Source organism: Bubalus bubalis, chromosome 17 (genome assembly GCF_019923935.1).
Source record: "Bubalus bubalis isolate 160015118507 breed Murrah chromosome 17, NDDB_SH_1, whole genome shotgun sequence".
NCBI classification, from domain to species: domain Eukaryota; kingdom Metazoa; phylum Chordata; class Mammalia; order Artiodactyla; family Bovidae; genus Bubalus; species Bubalus bubalis.
The window spans coordinates 5,099,823-5,113,795 of NC_059173.1; the positions used below are offsets into that span (position 1 = coordinate 5,099,823).

The 13,973-nt window shown below is 41.1% G+C and overlaps 1 protein-coding gene across 7 annotated transcripts in view; it reads left to right on the forward strand.

The window, feature by feature from the left end:
- Nucleotides 1–13,973, forward strand: part of TTC28 (tetratricopeptide repeat domain 28) — a 581,747-nt gene that overhangs the window by 380,094 nt on the left and 187,680 nt on the right. The gene's annotated exons all lie outside the window — the stretch shown is intronic.

The following is a 13,973-nucleotide window of genomic DNA, read 5'->3' on the forward strand; positions in this document are numbered from 1 at the left end:
GTGACTCCATGGACCATAGCCCACCAGGCTTCTCTGTCCATGGAATTTGCCTGGCAAGAATACTGGAGTGGGTTGCCATGCCCTCCTCCAAGGGGTCTTCCTGACCCAGGGATCAAACCCCCGTCTCCTGCATCTCTCCTGCATTACAGGTGGATTCTTTACCACTGAGCCACTGAGGAATCCCATCCTAAGGAAGGCGGTAACCTTCAAAGCAAGTTCCTGTCTTCTCTCGCTAAGCTCCCAACACTATACCTTAAATTTCATCCTCCCTAGTCAATCCCCAAGTCAGTCTCTGGAGCTAAGATAGCTTTGGGTTGTTAGACAGTAGAATTAGAATTAGTCTTGCTGCCCTAAACTGCACTGTGCCCTGGTGCTCCCTGAGCTCTGTAACTGGACCTTTGCTGTGTTCTTGTTCACTTGGTCCTTGTGACTGGGCTTTTGCTTGGTTTCTTACTAAGCTCTCTGATTCCCAGAGCTAGAGCTTGCTTCATGCATCTGCCTCCTCAGCTAGAGCCAAGACTGAGTCTGTCTTGTCAGTCATCCTCCTCAAGCCTAGATCCTTTCTGTATTCCACTTGCTCACTGGGATCCTGCTCCAACTGACACTTTCCCAGAGCCACACCATTGTCACCTGCTGATTGTGAGTGCCTGTCACACTTATAGTGGTATCCAGCTCACCAGTGTAGACCTCCTTGTGTATTAGGATCATCTCATCTTTTGTCTGGATTTGTTGCTTGTTGATAGTCCATCCTAAAGGAGATCGGTCCTGGGTGTTCATTGGAAGGACTGATGTTGAAGCTGAAACTCCCAATACTTTGGCCACCTGATGCAAAGAGCTGACTCATTTGAAAAGACCCTGATGCTGGGAAAGATTGAGGGCGGGAGGAGAAGGGGACAATCAGAGGATGAGATGGTTGGATGGCATCACCAACTCAGTGGACATGGGTTTGGGTAGACTCCAGGAGTTGGTGTTGGACAGGGAGGCCTGGCATGCTGCGGTTCATGGGGTCACAGAGTCGGACACGACTGAGCGACTGAACTGAAATGATGTATATAAATTTATATTGGTAATAAGCTTGTACTCCTCCTTTTCCATAACTGTCAAATTCATTAAAGTCATTAGTTCTTCTCATCCTAATCTTGGCTCTTCCCCACTTATTCTTATTCCCCACTAGCCACATTGTATGCTCCAACATGTCTGTGGAGAACATACTCTTAAGATGGTCCCCATGATCCCTGTTTCCTGGTATACATGCTCTTGTAAGGTCCCTTCCCCTTGAGTGTGGGCAGGACCTGTGACTTGCTTCTAACCAATAGAATATGGCAGTGGTGCCAGAATATACATGATCATGTGTACATGGTTATGTTATATAAGATGGTAGCACCTGTCTTGCTGGAGTCTCTTCCTCGCTGGCTATGTGGAAACAAGTAGCCATGTTGGAGAATTCCGTGTGGTAGAGAACTGCAGGGAGCTTGAGTCTCCGCTCCATACAATCACATGAGGGGAGAGGAAGCAGATTCTTTCCTACTTGACCTCGTAAGGAGAACCCAAGCCTGATTGACTCCCTGTTTATAGCCCTGTGGAAGACCTAACTAGGCAATGCCTGGGACTCCTAACTCAAAGAACTGTGAAATAAGAAATGTGTGTTATTTTTAAGCTACTAAATCTGTGGTAATTTTGTTACACAGCAATAGATAACTAATACAGTGTCTCAGTGGAGCAAAACAAGATACAGCAATTAGAATATCTGTTCTAGTTAAATACTTGACATCTGGTAATTAGATGTGTAATTGTGCTTTATTAAGCATTTTTCTCTCTCCTACTAACATTCCTAAGGAAATGGGAAATTTTTATTTTCTACAAGGAAATGGTTCATCACCTTAATTGTCTCATTCCTGAAACAGGTGTCCTAGATAAAGAACACCAGATGGGATCCAGCAGCTGGGGTAGGAAAACTATAAAATCATAGAGATTATATTGAGTGTAACCTTGTGTGTAGCAGAGAACAAAGGAAAAAAATGAGTCCCTCAAAGATTTTCTGGAAAGTGTTGGGGGAGGTGTCTGTAGTGTCTGGAGCAGTGACAAGTTGTGCAGGGTGAGTACCATTGCTTGAAATTAGGGCAGTTCACCAGTGTTTACAGATAAAGTCAGCATTCATCCACGGCATTTAAAAATCTCAGTTTCATAAAAATATTAGATTGATCTGTTATTTATGCATCATTCTCATAGTAATTTTTCCATTTATTTTAGTTCTTCTGATCTTCAGTCATTTAACAACTTCTCTTCGCTTTTGCATATATTTGAAAATAGGCTAATCTCCATTTCATGTAGGGGAAAGAGTTAAAAAGAACATTTTGTAAATACCTACTGAGTAGTTTGCTACTTGTTTCACATCTCATATGATCTTCACTGCAGGTCTATAAAATGAGGGTTTTTTTTTTCCTTTCAATCTTCATTTTGTTAAGTGAGCAAACTAAGGCCAGATAAGTTGTGTGCACAAGAGCACGGGACTAGCAAGTCTGAGGTGGAACTCTAATGCGCATGCCTTCAGAGCTGTCTTTCCTATACCCCAGCAGTTTTCAGGATTTGGTACATGGACCTCCTGGGGCCCCTGAAATCTTTTCAGGGGCCCCATGAGGTCAAAATTATTTTCCTGTTAATACTAAGGTGTTACTTTTGGGTGTCTTTTTTTTTTTCAACCGCGTTCATTTTTTTATACCAGTAGTATGGCTGATTCTTGTTGATGTTTGACAGAAAACCATAAAATTCTGTAAAGCAACTAACCTTCAATTAGAAAAATAAATAAAGTGGCAAAAAAAAAAAAAAAAAAGCCATGTGGAAAAACTACTGGCATCTTAGCATGAATCTGGGCAGTAGCACCAAACTACTAGAAGCCATTATATTCTTCACTGTCATAAACTTGCAGTTAAAGGGGAAAAAGCCAGTTTCACTTGAGTATCCTCAGTGAAGCAATAAAAAACATTAATTTTGTTGCATCTCAACCCTTGAGTCCATGTCTGTTTAATGTTTTGTATGACCAGATTGGTGGTATGTTTACATCAGCTCTGCTGCCTACCAGCCAAAGTACAGTGGCTGGCCTGGAGAAAAGCACTTGTGTTGTTTGATTTGTGGACCCAGTGGCTGCTTTTTTCATGGAACACACTTTTTACTTACATAGCCGACAAAAAACTGTAGTCATCTAGGCTTGAATATATAGAGAAGTTTAATCAAAAATGAATGAGTCGGGAAAAAACCTGAATGAGCCTGTTGCCTGAAGGAAAACAATATTAGTTGCCAATTCAAGGCTTCAAGGAAAAGTTAGAATCTTGAAAAACTTGTATTTGCCACTGTAATTGCGAGCTTGACAACTTCCTGAAGATTTTTCTGATGAGGTTGATAGTGTTTGATACTGTATAATGAAATGTGTCAACTTTTGGAAGATCTGAGAACTAAGTGAATAATATTTTCAAATAACCAATGCATGACAGTATAAAGTCATAAGTAGGTAAAAAGATCCGTTCAAAGTACAAGGTAGACCAATGTGTTTCAACAGAACAGAATACAAAAAGTTTGTTAATATAGCCTCAGATTCCACATTGTAGCTAACCTTTAAAAAATATCACTTGTCAAGTTTCAGTATAGTATTAAAGAATAATATCTGCAATTATCCCTTTTCCCATTACCTATCTGTATGAGGCTGGGTTTATTCATATACTTCGGTCCAAACAACATATTGCAACAGAATAAATACTGAAATGGATATGAAAATCCAGCTGTCTTCTATTAAGCATCCATTAAAGATCTTAAATACATAACAATGCCATACTTTTCATTAATTTCTTTGTTTTAAAAGATCTAGTTAGTTTTCATTAACAAAATGTGTTATTTATATTAAACCTATAATGGGTTTATACTCTCTTATGGTTAATAAATATTTAATTTTTTTCATAATTTCAATTTCTCATATAATAAATATTGAAATGTAAAATACACACACACAAAAACTTTACTGTTGTAGTTGTTAAGAGTACAAAGGGGTCCTGAGACCAAAAAGTGCTTTTTGAAATGATGTTTTCTACTCTGTTACTTGTACCTACATGTCTATTCTGAAAATAAAGGGAAATGTTATAAACATTTTAAAGATGCATAATCTTGTCACTAATGATGTTGAGCCTATTTCACCTTTATTCAAGCTATTCATTTTGATTTTGCTGTTGAGAAAGAAATCTCTTTATAGTATTGGGAGATTATATACAATTACCACTTGCCTCTATCGCCACAATTCCTTTTTATTGAATGGAATTCATAAATTAGACATGACTTGGCTGAACTGATGTAAATAGGTATGTGGTAAAACTCATTTTATATTCATTTCTGAATTTATTGTTAGGTCATTTGTAGATTTTTTTCTGGCAAGTCACACTCAGTTTTAATGGTGCAAAACTGTAGACTGTTTTACTGACCAGTTTATGTAGGTTGCAATCAAACTTGCCATTGAAATAATTCCTTAGCCTTGCAGTCTGAAAGCAATATAAATTGGGTTGTTAATTGCTCCCTTCCGTCTTTTCTGTATTGTAGAGTGATTCTTGGGACCACAGCTTTAGGATGATGTATGTCTGGGTAGTCATTAACACTCAGCTATTAGGAGCAATGAGTTCTCCAACCTGGAACATTTAATGACATCTGATGAATATGCGAGGCTTCCCCAGTGGCTCAGTGGGTAAAAATCCACTTGCGGTGCGGGAGACACAGGAGATGTGGGTTCCATCCCTGGGTGGGTAAGATCCCCTGGAGGAGGGCATGGCAGCCTACTCCAGTATTCTTGTCTGAAGAATCCCATGGACAGAGGAGCCTGCTGGGCTGCACAGAGTCGCAAAAGATACATGACTGAAGCAACCGAGCATGCAGGCACTCAGTATGCTAGAACTGACTACAGCAAGTCTCTTGCCTGTGTTCTGAGGGTATTTAGTAGTTTCTCCAAACCTGAGTTTTCATCACGTAAGTTATCCTTAAAAATAACATTTGCTGTCATTAACATCTTTAGTAGACCTCAGAATCAGTAGCAACTGTGGTGTTGCTGGTCCTTAGTGGGAGCTGCTAATATTCTTTCTTCCTCAGTGACTGCTTCTTGCCTTGTTTTTGTTGTTTTAACTTTGTAAACAAGGCCATGTAAGGCATGTATTCATATTCAGCTCAGTAGGACTGCGCATAGCAAAGATGATAGAAACACCATCTATTCCTTACTGTATCCCACTTCACAACACACAACTCACATGTCTCACTCCAAACACCTGTGGCTCAAGGAAAGTTAAACTGGTGAGTTGTATGCAGATGCTCAGTCCAAGCTCACCTCCTCTGCTGAGGCTCTTCTGACTTTCTCTCCAGTTCACCCCTGCTCAGTAAACCTAGTCCAGCCTGACTGATCAGTCCCTCCTTCATGTGTGAACCATGTGGACTTCTTTCCCATCAGCTGTGATAATCACTAGGCTTGTTATGTGCCAGGTCTCCGGACTGCACTCTGAGTTCCTCAGCGACTCCTTCCCTCTGCAAACGTCGAGTGCCTCTCTGTCTTAACTGCTGTGCAGGTAGTAAGGATACAGTGGTGATGTAGGCGTGTGGTTCTCAGCTCACAGGGTCTGCCGCATAGTGAGCACTAAACAGAAAATGTCTATTGAATAGTGTGATGCTTTTCATTCACCGTCTTTCCTTGTATTTAAGATTTTAGCCAGTTAAATTTTAGTGAGCCTGCACTCTGCAAGTCTGGCTTTTTCTCTCTGATTTCCAGGTACTTGTATATAAGAGTAAGGAAAGTTAATAAAAATACGCTTCTTGTTTGCACTATGCCTAACAAATCTTTTCCCATACTTGTCTTATTTGACTCTTCCAGTATGCCTAAGATAAGTAGAGAAGATGGTTTTATTCCCATTTTGCTCACTGTCACTAGGACCGTAGACTTCTGATCCAGCCCCCAACATCCCTCCGCTCACAAACGCGTCCTCACACACACAGATGTACACGCTTTAAGGTCAGTTCAGAGATGTGTCACCTTGAGATGGCCTTGCTTTTATTTCCTTAAGAGATAAACTCCATAGTGAGGCCACTATTGTGGGGAAGAAAATTAACTGCCAAATTAGGAAACAAGAAATAAAGAGGGCAGGGAAGGCATTATTTTTCACAGTAAACAAACCCCGGTTACTGTGATCCATCACTGGAGACGCTGCCTTCCTGTGCAGTGTGGGAAATGGTAGCACAGCGGTGGCTGTCAGAGGTGAGCGAGGTGCTGGGTTGCAGTGTTAGGAGGTACCACATGGACCATCTGATCCCATCTCCTTTTCTGTAGCTAAGCAGACAGCAGTACAGAGAAGTCTCTCAGCCAGTTAGTAGTAGCCAATCTCTAGATCCCTTGGTGTGAAAATAAGAAACCATAAGAGCCATGATCTCTTGGTGAGTGCTAAGTCTGTTTTAACAAGGCTGTGTGTCTGAGAAACCTTTTAACTCAACTGACTTAAAGGTTTGAGTCAGTGGCTGCAAAGCACGTAATTTTCCTTGGCAGGTCCTAGATGATTCTAATGAGCAATTGCTCTTCTGAATGATTGGCGATTGACCCTCTGGTATGTAGACGATAAGTATCTTCAGTCTCAAATCCGAGCACACAATTTTCTGACAGACCTTTTCTCAGGGGCTGAAATTGGTTTCAGGTCTATCAAGTCTTCAAGTCAGTTCCAGGTATCGACTGCAGCCTTTTTGCATCTTTGAAGTGTGTATGTGTGTTTTAGTGGTTAAAATATCATAGTTTAGAAGACTGTGGATTGTTGTAATTAGAATTCATAGGGTATTAGTTTATGTAGAAAAAGATAAGTTACTTTTGTATAAGTGTGAATTATAGCCATGCCTGGGGGATATCATGAAGGTCCTATGTGGGTGTGTGGCTGTTTTTATTCCCAGATTTCCAGAATCTTTGAAGTTTATTGTTTTCTGGCTATGGCATAAAAGTGTTAGAAACTGTTCTGATTAAGTTAGAGCTAAGACTTGAACCTAGTTCTTCTGATTCCTCTAGTGTGATGCCCTTTTCACCAAACCACCCTGGCAATTCTGGCATTTCTCCCATTTCTTTGTCTTAGTCACATTACTATGTGGATGAAGAACCAAATGTAGTATGGAGTTTTGTGGCCGGGGCTGGTGAAGGAAAATACTATTCCCTAGTAGCTTACAGGTAAATAATCTGCCTGCAATGCAGTAGACCTGGGTTTGATTCCTGGGTCGGGAACATACCCTGGAGAAGGAAATGGAAACCAGCTCCAGTATTCTTGCCTGGAGAATCCCATGGACAGAGGAGCCTGGTAGGCTACAATCCATGGGGTGGCAAGAGTCAGACAAGACTTAGCAACTAAACTACCACCATAGAAAAGCACCTTTAGGCTTGGCTAATGCTAAGTGACATTGTCTTTAGTTATTAAGAAGGTGGAATTCCTGGATATCAGTGAGTGCTTCTTGGGAAGTCCATGTGTCCTTCATTTATTTAAGCACCTTGCAACACTTTAGGCAGATTACAGAATGGAGGGAAGAGATTCCTTTCCACATCTGTCTGATTCAGAAGGTGGCATTTTGCCCCTTTCAGTGTACCATGCAGCCAAGGATAGTGTTTTGGGGTCACTGTTTTTGTGTTCCTCTAATGGAATGCTGCAGTGATTTTTAGGGTGAATTAACCCAAAGTGATTATACTGTGTCACAGCATTAAAGAATTATTTGTTGAAGGCCCTTTACCATGCCCTTACAGCTGCTCAGCCTCCACAAAATCAAGTGGCATCCTCTTCAAAGGGCTTAGTTACTTGCTATATTTGCACTCAGAATTTTCCCCTTAAGGGTACTGTATTAAACTGGTAGATAACTTCCAGTAATGGATAATCCCAACCCGGACAGTCTAAACATTTACATTAGGAGGAGTGTCTCATGTTTACTTTCCTAACAGCATTTTATATTAATCCAGTGTTGAAATGTTAAAGTGAATTAGTCCTTTTCTTTGTCCTTCACATTTTATTGCCTTTGCCCCTCCCCCTCCTCTGCCCAAAGTAGACTTTTCCTCATTATCTGTAACAATGAGAGTCAGTTGCACTTAAATTATCTTTGGGTGGCTGTTTCTTGGGATAGTGCTGAGTAAAGTACTAATGAGGACGGTGACTCCAATGTAGTGTGTCTCCCAGGGTAAATAGAGATGTGTCAGTTTTCTTCTTTCTGGCATTCAGTGACTTTTCAAACCCCTGATGAGAGGACCCATGTCTTTTGTTTATGAAGCCCTAGTGCTGTTTAAGGCAAAATGCAACTCTCAGGTCTTAAATGATTTAACAGAGAAAGTACTAATCAGAGCTCATCTGCTGCAAGGGATGTGTTAACTAGATTTGTGGTTCAGCAGAGTCTGCTGACTTTTGCTTTGTGGCCTTATGTCTGAGCAATACGATAGACTAGGTTCTCTTCACGCTCAGACGCTTAACTGCTGCTTGGGCTAGCACAAACATTGTCATTAGCGTCTGATGGTATTAATGTTGAAAGATGATTAGAAAATGGACATACTTTGTTACTTCTCCAAAGAATTAAACAACAAAAGATCTGAAGTTGCTGTATGGCCATAACTTGAGTCAGAGCCTAGGGTGAGCCAGTATTTAATGCAAAGAAATCCGAGGGGGTTAGGTTTCTCCTGTAAATGCATGTTTATTTGTCATCACTTACCTGTCTGTGATGATGGGCCTTTGTATTTTAATTAGCAATCACTGCAGAGTATCTCAGCTGACCCAATGCATAATTAGAAAAATTGGGAGTAGATTTTGCAAGCTGGCTTTCAAGGGACATAGGTGGGATTTTAAGTGTTTTGGTTCAGATTCTTGTAATGTTCTGTCTTTTTTTGACATCTCATGGCTAGTTAGAGATTTGTGCAGACAGTCTATAGTAACCGTCTTCTACTCTTCAGATACTTAAACCTTAGCATAAATCAGTGTGTTGTGGGATTGGGGGGTGGAGGTGGAAATAAATCAATGTTATTTCATGAAAATCGATGTGCTACTTCTTCCAAGGGGTTATTTCTGTTTAAGCCTGATCTCTAATGGTGAAATAAATGATTTTGTGGCTTGTTAAAGGAATTCATGCATGAGGAAAGAAAGAGGATTTGGGCTTATGTGGGCTTCTTCCCTGATAGAGGAAATCATACTTTTATTTCAGTTCTCAGGTGTTTAATTTGAATATATTTATCCCATCAAATGTTTTATTCTGTTATTCATTTAACATCTTCATCACTGAAAATTCTCATTTAATTGATACCCACCAAATAGGTGAATCATTCACTTGTCTGATATTTTCCTATGTTAATTTCAGTTACCTCAGTCCCTAGGAAACCACTAGATGGAAGTGTCATTTTATTAAAAATTTAATGTTTGACCTTGGAGTGGGGGGCAACTTGACCTTGGAGTGGGGGGCAACTGGGCAGAATTACCGTCAGGTGTAAATTCTAGTCTGAGCTTTAAGATACACAGGATCTTTTCTGGTCTTGTCACATATATTAATTACTGTGCTCTGTCACCTTGAACAGAGGTTCTGAGAAAAAAATGAGTCTTTGAAATTTGAGGACATTTATAAGGAAAGAGTATCCAGATCTTCTGTGGAAAAATAGATGAGGTTGAATATAGTCATTTCTTTCCCTCTTTCTCTTTGCAATTCTAGCATTAAAATAAAAGAGCATCCTTTCATCCTCACTGTATTTGTATAAAAGATGTAAGCCCTTTTTATTCCCTGTTTCAGTCTAAAAAGGCGCAAAGAAACACGAAAGCACTGTAGGTAAATATTTCACAAGGGCCCTTATGATGGAGATAAGGCTGATAGTGAGTTGGTGGTATGCTCTCCAATAAGATCATATTTTACTGGAACACGTATTAGTTTTTGGCCTATTGTCTGAAATCCGAGAGAATAAATAATATACAATTTTAAGAGAAGGGTGGGGGAAATGCAAGTAATAAAGTAGTGTTTACTGCTACTGGGAGTCATCATTTAGACACTTAATTTTCTTTGAATAAGAGTGAAGATACATAGCAGTGTTTTTCTAGTGTTCCCCATAGTGTCTAGCATTTATGAGTGTTTAATAAATTTTTATCATAATTAATATCCTGAATGGATTGGGATTTTCTCCAGGGGATGGAAGGACCAGAGGCTTTGGAATCTTGGGAAAGATTAAGTGTTTTTTATGAGTTACTGTTCAGCTGTGTCTGAGGGCATCCTGACTGACTTATTCGTTGTGTTCTTTGCCTCAAGCCCATTTACGTGTGGCAGTGTAGCTGCATTACAGAGCTGTAAGATTCAGCCTGGTGTTTATTATATTGGATATTCAAAGTGGGAAGAACATGGGCTTCAGAGTTAGACAGACCTGGATTTCAATGATGGTTCTGCTGCAGTCTGAAAAATGGGTACAGCTCCACTTCTCTTGCAGGATTAATATGAGGATAGAATTAATGCATGTCAGGACCAGGCATGGCAGAGACTCTTGATTTTTAGCTATTACTAATAACCTTTTTTGTACAGAAGAACTGTATAAAAAAGATCTTCACGACCCAGATAGTCACAGTGGTGTGATCACTGACCTAGAGCCAGACATCCTGGAATGTGAAGTCAAGTGGGCCTTAGAAAGCATCACTATGAACAAAGCTAGTGGAGGTGATGGAATTCCAGTTGAGCTATTCCAAATCCTGAAAGATGATGCTGTGAAAGTGCTGCACTCAATATGCCAGCAAATTTGGAAGACTCAGCAGTGGCCACAGGACTGGAAAAGGTCAGTTTCCATTCCAATCCCAAAGAAAGGCAATGCCAAAGAAGGCTCAAACTACCACACAATTGCATTCATCTCACATGCTAGTAAAGTAATGCTCAAAATTCTCTAAGCCAGGCTTCAGCAATACGTGAACTGTGAATTTCCTGATGGTCAAGCTGGTTTTAGAAAAGGCAGAAGAACCAGAGATCAAATTGCCAACATCCGCTGGATCATCGAAAAGAAGAGAGTTCCAGAAAAACATGTATTTCTGCTTTATTGACTATGCCAAAGCCTTTGACTGTGTAAATCACAATAAACTGTGGAAAATTCTGAAAGAGATGGGAATACCAGACCACTTGACCTGCCTCTTGAGAAATCTGTATGCAGATCAGGAAGCAACAGTTAGAAGTGGACAGGGAACAACAGACTGGTTCCAAATAGGACAAGGAGTCCGTCAAGGCTGTATATTGTCACCAGGTTTATTTAACTTATATGCAGAGTACATCATGAGAAACGCTGGACTGGAAGAAACACAAGCTGGAATCAATATTGCCAGGAGAAATATCAATAACCTCAGATATGCAGATGACACCACCCTCATGGCAGAAAGTGAAGAGGAACTATAAAGCCTCTTGATGGAAGTGAAAGAGGAGAGTGAAAAAGTTGGCTTGAAGCTCAACATTCAGAAAACAAAGATCATGGCATCCGGTCCCATCACTTTATGGGAAATAGATGGGGAAACAGTGGAAACAGTGTCAGACTTTATTTTTCTGGGCTCCAAAATCACTGCAGATGGTGACTGCAGCCATGAAATTCAAAGACGCTTACTCCTTGGAAGGAAAGTTATGACCAACCTAGATAGCATATTCAAAAGCAGAGACATTACTTTGCCAACAAAGGTCCGTCTAGTCAAGGCTATGGTTTTCCAGTGGTCATGTATGGATGTGAGAGTTGGACTGTGAAGAAAGCTGAGTGCCGAAGCATTGATGCTTTTGAACTGTGGTGTTGGAGAAGACTCTTGCGAGTCTCTTGGACTGCAAGGAGATCCAACCAGTCCATTCTGAAGGAGATCAACCCTGGGAATTCTTTGGAAGGAATGATGCTAAAGCTGAAACTCCAGTACTTTGGCCACCTCCTGCGAAGAGTTGACTCATTGGAAAAGACTCTGATGCTGGGAGGGATTGGGGGCAGGAGGAGAAGGGGACGACGGAGGATGAGATGGCTGGATGGCATGACTGACTCGATGGACGTGAGCCTGAGTGAACTCCGGGAGTTGGTGAGGGACAGGGAGGCCTGGCGTGCTGCGATTCATGGGGTCGCAAAGAGTCGGAAATGACTGAGCGACTGAACTGAACTGAATAACCTTTAGGCAGAGATTGAGTCCATGTTGACATTAGAATCAGTAGGTTGGTCGGCACTCAGTGGTGGTAATGGTTGGCATGTGGGCTGGTGTCCCATCATCACAGTGTGCCAAGTCCTAATAGTTACTGAGTTCCAGTCAGTACCTTCTTAATCAGCTCTCTGACTCCTGTGAGAGAAGTATGTCAGAGTCTCTCTCTGGGAAGCTTGCGGTTTAATTAGGGCAGCGTAGGGCTAACCACATGCTGATCTTTGTACAACAGGTTGCAGGCTCTGGATTCAGAAGAGCAAGGGGGCGGGGGAGAGAGAGATTACCCCTTTGGGGCAAGGGGCAGTCAGGATGGCTTTTATGAAGGAGTTGGTAGTTGGGAGGAATCTTGAAGAATGGGTGAAGTTTTGAGCAGCAGAGGTAGGTATGACAAGTCGGATTGAGGTATTAAAAATAAGACAATGAATAAACATTTTTTCTTTTTTTAAAAGGAGCAGTAACATAATCAGAGTTTTTGAAAGCATAATATCAATCTTGTGACAAGTGAAGCTGAGATGATATAAACAGCAGTGTTTCTGCTGATGTCAGTCCTGAGCCCGTGTTTAGCATCTTTATTGAAAACAGAGATGAATGCTCATTAAATTTATGAATAACACAGAATTGTAGTGGGATGAATTTGTCCATGGGAGACATAAAAGATCTGGGGCTGGCGGACAGGAGTAGGCTTTAAAAGACTTCTGCAAGTTGTACTCCTGATCTCAATCATATAGAATGGCGTTCAGTAGAGAGCAAAGAATGAGGAGTTTAATTCCGCCATTAAAGTAAACAAGTCAAGCCCAGCTGGATGGAGGCTACATAAAAACTCATGGAGACTTGACTTGGAAATTCTTGCACCTCCCGTTACCAAGCACAGTCAGACACTGGGGACCTCAGGGCCATTCAAGGCTTTGGATTCCCGAAGATATAAAGAACTTTTACAGGTTACAATAAAAACAGCTCCTGTTTATTGAGGGTATACTATTTTATTGTGGCAAATAATGGTTAACATTTATTGAACATTTGCTTGGTGCCAGGCTTAAAGATAGGTATTATCTTATATCTCCCTGTAGCCTTGGAAGGTAGCTCTTTATCGCCATTTCACAAATCAGGAACCTGGAGCTCGGGAAAGTTCAGTAACTCGCCTGAGAGCCTGCGTGAAAAAGTCACAGTGCCTCCCTGGCTCTGCCAGAGTCCATGCTTGCCTCACTTTACCATGCTGTCTTCTACCAGAAAAAACAAATAATACAAATACATGTAGATGGTAAAATCTATGGAATGATATGCCTAATATGTTACCATTTCTATAACATTTGAAAACATACAAAATGCTGACACCTGTTATGGATTCCTTATAGTATCAAGTATGCATACAGCAGTGAACTTCAGACTCAGGAGAATGGATACTCTGGAAAGGGAGGGAGAGGTAAACTGCAGTGGCCCCCACTCCAGTACTCTGGCCTGGAAACTCCCATGGACGGAGGAGCCTGGTGGGCTGCAGTCCATGGGGTCGTTAGGAGTCGGACACAACTGAGCGACTTCACTTTCACTTTTCACTTTCATGCATTGGAGAAGGAAATGGCAACCCTTTCCAGTGTTCTTGCCTGGAGAATCCCAGGGACGGGGGAGCCTGGTGGGCTGCCGTCTCTCGGGTCGCACAAAGTCGGACACGACTGAAGCAACTTAGCAGTAGCATCTGTAATACCTATTTTCCATAAAAAACAGAAGAAAAACCCAAGGCAAATACAGGAAACTGTTAAGACTTGTTAAAGTTGAATCACAGGCACTCATTATATTAATACT